Source organism: Pinus tabuliformis, chromosome Q, assembly GCF_031772625.1.
Source record: "Pinus tabuliformis cultivar Carrire ecotype Pingquan chromosome Q, CPIR1, whole genome shotgun sequence".
Lineage (NCBI taxonomy): Eukaryota > Viridiplantae > Streptophyta > Pinopsida > Pinales > Pinaceae > Pinus > Pinus tabuliformis.
In genome coordinates this window covers 1,130,007,332-1,130,012,892 of record NC_142296.1, presented here as the reverse complement: position 1 = coordinate 1,130,012,892, position 5,561 = coordinate 1,130,007,332, and positions in this window count along the sequence as shown.

Sequence of the window (5,561 nt, the reverse complement as noted above, 5' to 3'; positions counted from 1 at the left end):
TGTTAAAAAAGTATTTGTAGTCACCAACGCAGTTACTTTGTAACTTCTGCCAGTCAATAGGAAATGAAAAAAAAATTTGTCGTAGCTATGATTTGATGATAGAAAAAACTACGACATACATAATGCAAACTAAAGGTCGCACAAAGAAATATCATGGTTCACCTGCAGCCCGCACAGGATTTCAGGGTTGAGGACGCAGTTGAGGACGGGGCATTGGATGAGGTTGGGGTCAAATTATTTGTTATAACTACTGCGAAGCTGGACATTTTGCATAGGATTTTCAGAACCCCACTGCCCCATCCTGTATGTACTATAGACACTTCGACCATGTAATAGAGGATTGCCTTGTTTTGATGGCTAAAATGTAGGAAAATAAGAATCATCAGCATGCACATAACTTGCAAATGATGAGGGTTGAACCGCACGAAGATGATCCAAGTGTTAACACAGTGAGATGAAGTGGCGTAGCTATAGGAGGAGATAAAACAGAGGGAAAAAATCCTATGGAAAATACATGGGTCAGGAAGGCTAGAGAAAAGAGTATTGAGTTCAATATGCAGAGGGAGAAAGAAACCTTCATGGAAGCAAAGAAGAGTTTCATGGACTCAAGAGATTTGACATCGAAGACATGAATGCAACTAGTACCATGGAAGAATAATCCTGAAGTGATTATTGCGACAAAGAACCCTGATTCGACCATTCTAAAGTCCTTTATGTAGATATGAATGAAGTTGCTAAGGGATCAAAAAGTAGTGGAAGGATTGAAAGAACTAATCGACAACACGCAATAAACAAAGTATACAAAAATAAGAAAAGAACCGACCGAGAGATGTGATTAACTTCATAGATCGATGAATTCAAAATGGATCAAGTAATTCTTGACTTGGGATCAGATGCGAATGTATTATCGAATAAGACATGGGATCGAATGGGGAAACCAAAGCTACAATGGTCAACGATTCATATGTGCATGGCCAATCAACAGAAAATTATCTCGATGGGTCGATTGCATAGTGTTGTTGTGGACATTGAAGGAGTAAGAATGGTGGTGGACTTTGAAGTCATTGATATTGTGGATGATAGGAATCTATATCTGGCTTTACTTGGACTTGATTGGGCTTTTGATATGGTTTCTATAATCAATTTGAAAAGAAGAAGTATGGTATTGGAGAAGAATGGTACCAGGGTCGTTGTTCCTATGGACCCCTTCTCAAGGAGCAGAGTATACAGAACCTGTCCATGATGGATATGGAAATGAAGACATTTACCATATATATAAGATAACTACAAGTGATGAGGATTGGATCAACCCCATCATAGATGGGAGGATAAGATTGGAAAATGATAGTTTGTGTGTCTCAAACTCTAATGAGGAATTTGAGAACTGGTAGAACTAGTTGCACGAAGTTTCTACTATGCGCTATAACAAACTTACAAAATCTTTTCCCTGCATCTCAATAGAGATACACAATTTACCTTACTGTAATGGGTTAGGTGACATCCACTTATTTCTTGATGAGTTTGAAAGGGATGTATTGTAAGAACACTGATTACAAGCCTTGGATATAGCTCTGAGGTCTACACCTACATGATGGTGGGGCACACATAAAGACAATATAGGAGATTGGAAGGAGTATTGCCGATTGATGAGGCTTAGATTCGGTCATGAAAATAGAAGGCTCACAGAGAAGTATAATGGTAAGGATGATTCCCAAGAATTTTTTTTTCATTGGACTATGGCATGGGGTGAAGAACCTCAACCAGAATGGGTACACATATTTCTTCACACTTTGGATGTGGTACTGATGAATTGGTATCTTGAAATGGAGTTGTGCCATAGCACCATCGACTGGTACGATTTGAAGGAATTCTTCATATTGACCTTTAGCTTCGAATATGGTTTTAAATGTATAGATGGTGCCCTTTAGGAAATCAGAACAGGGATTTTCCATACACCAAATGAGACAATGACTTGGGTACATTATGATTAGAATGCATAGTTGCAACACACAATCGAATGCTATAATATGATCATATAAGAGGGCGAGGAATATCTGCGTAACATTAACATCCTTGAATCAAAAGGACAACGTGAGGTTGCATGGTCATAAGTTAAGATAGCTGACATAACACAACCTGCTAAAACGAGGCAAGTCAATATAGGCTTAGAGGTGGAGCCCAAATTTGCATGCATCAGAGATTATTGGGATGAGTATACATTAGATAAGATCTCCGAATTACTACATGAGTACTAGGAGCTGTTTATGACAAAGTTTACTGAGTTAAAATGCAATATAGGTGATCTGGGCGTAACGAGGATCACTTTTAAGCCATATAAGAAAGCCGTAAAAACAATGACCATATAAGATAAACCAAAAATACAAAGAGAAGGTGAAGAAGGAGCTTGAGAGGATGGTCGTAGCTGGAATAATTGAACCTATGGAAGAATTTGAATGGGTGAGCCCAATGGTAGTGCAGGGGAAAAAGACTAAGGAAGACATAAGGATTTGTATCAATTTAATAAAGTTGAATGACGCATGCGTACATGACCCGTTCCCAACGCCGTTCACTAATGAAGTTTTGGATAATGTGGGAGGACAGGAAGCATACTCCTTTCCATTTGATTTTTTCAGGGTACCATCATATTAAGATCGCGCTAGAAGATAGGAGTAAGACCACTTTTTCTACTGAATGGGGATCGTTTCAATATACAATCATGTCGTTTGGGTTCAAGAATGAACCTGCGATATTCTTTAGAGTTGTCGTCGCAACGTTTAAAGAATACATCCAAAAATATCAAGTGAACGACATGGTTGAGGCTTTCAACAAATTTTGGAGAATGCTTTGACTAAAGTATTCAACGTCAATAGAAACAATTGGGATGTGCGCATACCGGCAATTTTATGGGCATACAAAACTACTTGTAAGAAGTTGATGGGACAAACTCTATTTAGATTGGTTTATGGACAGGAAGCTGTAATATCTATGGAATACAAAGTGCCAAGTCTTAGAATATCTGCAATCATGGACATGGTGGACAATGACATTATGGAGGAGAGATTGGAACAACTGCTCGTACTCAAGGAAGATCGCTTTATTGCAGGATTTCACCAACAAGTGCAGAAAGCCAGGGAAAAGGCTTGGCACGACCGACATATTAAGCAGAAAACTTTCAAGAATGGAGACTTGGTTTTGTTGTACGATAGTAAGTTCACAAGGTTCCTAGGAAAATTAAAAATTCATTGTTTAGGACCATATATTTCCAGCGATATCTTAGATGGTGGCGCAGTTCAACTAAATGGAGAATTCTTTCATGGGGAAGTAAATGGTAGTAGGTTGAAAATCTACAGGGATGATTCCATTGTTGGGACTACACAATGACTATATGAATGGAGAAAATTATTAGTGCTACAGGTAGTTGGAAGGAAGCATGAGACTTTAAACTAATCTGGAAAAGAAGGATTTCGTTGAGGAGGAAGTGATACACGATATTGAGGAGGATGGCACAAATGGAGGAAGTTGCGACAAAGAAGGAGTCACCACACTAGAGGGAAGGGTATGGAATAGTTCATCATGAATATCACTGTTGGGGTTGCTACCATTGATTTGATAGGGAAATTACTGTTAAAAGGAGTAGGGGGAACACATTTGATGAGCATATATGAACTCCACCAGAAGTTAGTGAACAACGTGAAGCATATATTAAGGCTGCTACGGGGAATATATCTACTACAGTCAAGGAATGTAGCCAAATATTCAAAGACACTATGGAGATATGGGCCTCATTGCAGGAGGACCCACTTGTACAGAAGATACAGGCAGAGATCCTCAACAAGCAACAACAGTTTGATGAAATGAAAGTGACGATGCAGACCCTAGCACCTGCACAACGGTTTTCCCGTCTCTAGGAGGGGAAGTTTTTGCAGGAAAGATCGATGAGATGCTACAAAAGGAGTAGATCATTTTAGTGCAGATGCAACCATGGGCTGATGAATCCATTCAACTCTCACAGATAGTGGAGAGCAAGCTAAAGATCATAAGGCAGATACAAAGAACCATCAGTCTGGCGACAACAGGGCCGACGACAGAAAATCTCATAGAGGAAGTACGATAGGCCATCATGCAGTGCACAAAGACACTTAAAACTTTGAAGGATGCATACAATGGTCTCAAATCAAAGATTTAGGATATACCAGCCGAGTGATTCAGGACGAGTCACATCTTTGTGTTGGGGGCCTGTTGGGTAGGGTCCCCCTAGGTCAAAGTTTTGCCAAAGTTTTATAGAGAGCCCACATTTTGAGGAGCAGAGCACACTTCATGCAATGTTTTAGGAGTCACAGGGGATTTAGGGCAGGTCAAATCCCCTTATTTTGTAAAATCATGGGATCAATTTGTATGTTTTGAGCTCCGCCCATGGTTTGCAGACCGTGGTATTGTAAGAGAAAAAGATATATAAAGTGTTTTCTTAGTAAGTCAAAGGGATAAGATCGATGGATATGTTTTGATGTTTTGATTATGTAATCATCATATCTTTCTATTTTAGAACGAAGGGGAAGGCTCCTACATCTGTTTGCGCGAAGAACTTGGTAAGTCTGTAGTTGTGTGTGCAGGCCCCTGCAGCTATGTGCGCAGGTTAAGAAGGATTGTAATTGTGAAGATCTGAGGATAATAAAGAATATTTTGAAGGCAGACCTGTGTACTTACATTTTTTACTTTACTTTATGCAATTACTGTTTACTTTTGTGTTGCGCAGTAAAAGATAAGATCATAATTAATTTATGAATGTTGTTACAGTTAAGGTCCATTGATTTATGCACATTAGATAGATTTTAGATTTGTAAAATAGTATTTTTGTATGAATATATCGGATTCGGTATAATATTAAGCAAGATCATGTAGTGCAGTAATAGATCTGTACATGAGTTAGACTAAGTCAAAAGCCACACTCCATAATCCTTCTGAATGCAGAAATCCGGTTTAAGGATCTCCCAATATTGCCTCGGGTGAGACTATGGGCTGCGCTAGCAGATCGTCGCCGAAAGGGTTGATGATAAAGGGTTTTGTTGGTTAGCGAAACTAACTCTAAATATGGGTCTAATCCCCCTCAATTCAACACTATATTGCACTTTTCTCTGTAGAATTAGGGATTCATGCCTTTCATTCAACTACTCAACAATTGCTCAAAATTATTAGAAGTTATTTATTTTCATGACATTCAACCATGCAATTGATTGTCTCATACAAGCATGCATGCACTCAATGCACCAAGCATATGTATGATCATAATTTAGAATATGAGTTTCATGAACAAATCATTCATAGTAACTCATGGATGCATCACAAAGATTCTAGCAATTTTTACACACTGGAGTGTTCTTTGTTTTGACATAATCCACTAGGTATTAATGAAAAACATGTTTTCATATATCAACAATTCCATACAATTTTCACATTAACTAGGAAAAACCACTCCTTCAATTACATGTTCCTTACCAACAAAATCAAAATTACGTGATATAATCACTTGTCTCAAGCTTGGAAACTATTGGGCTAATACTCGT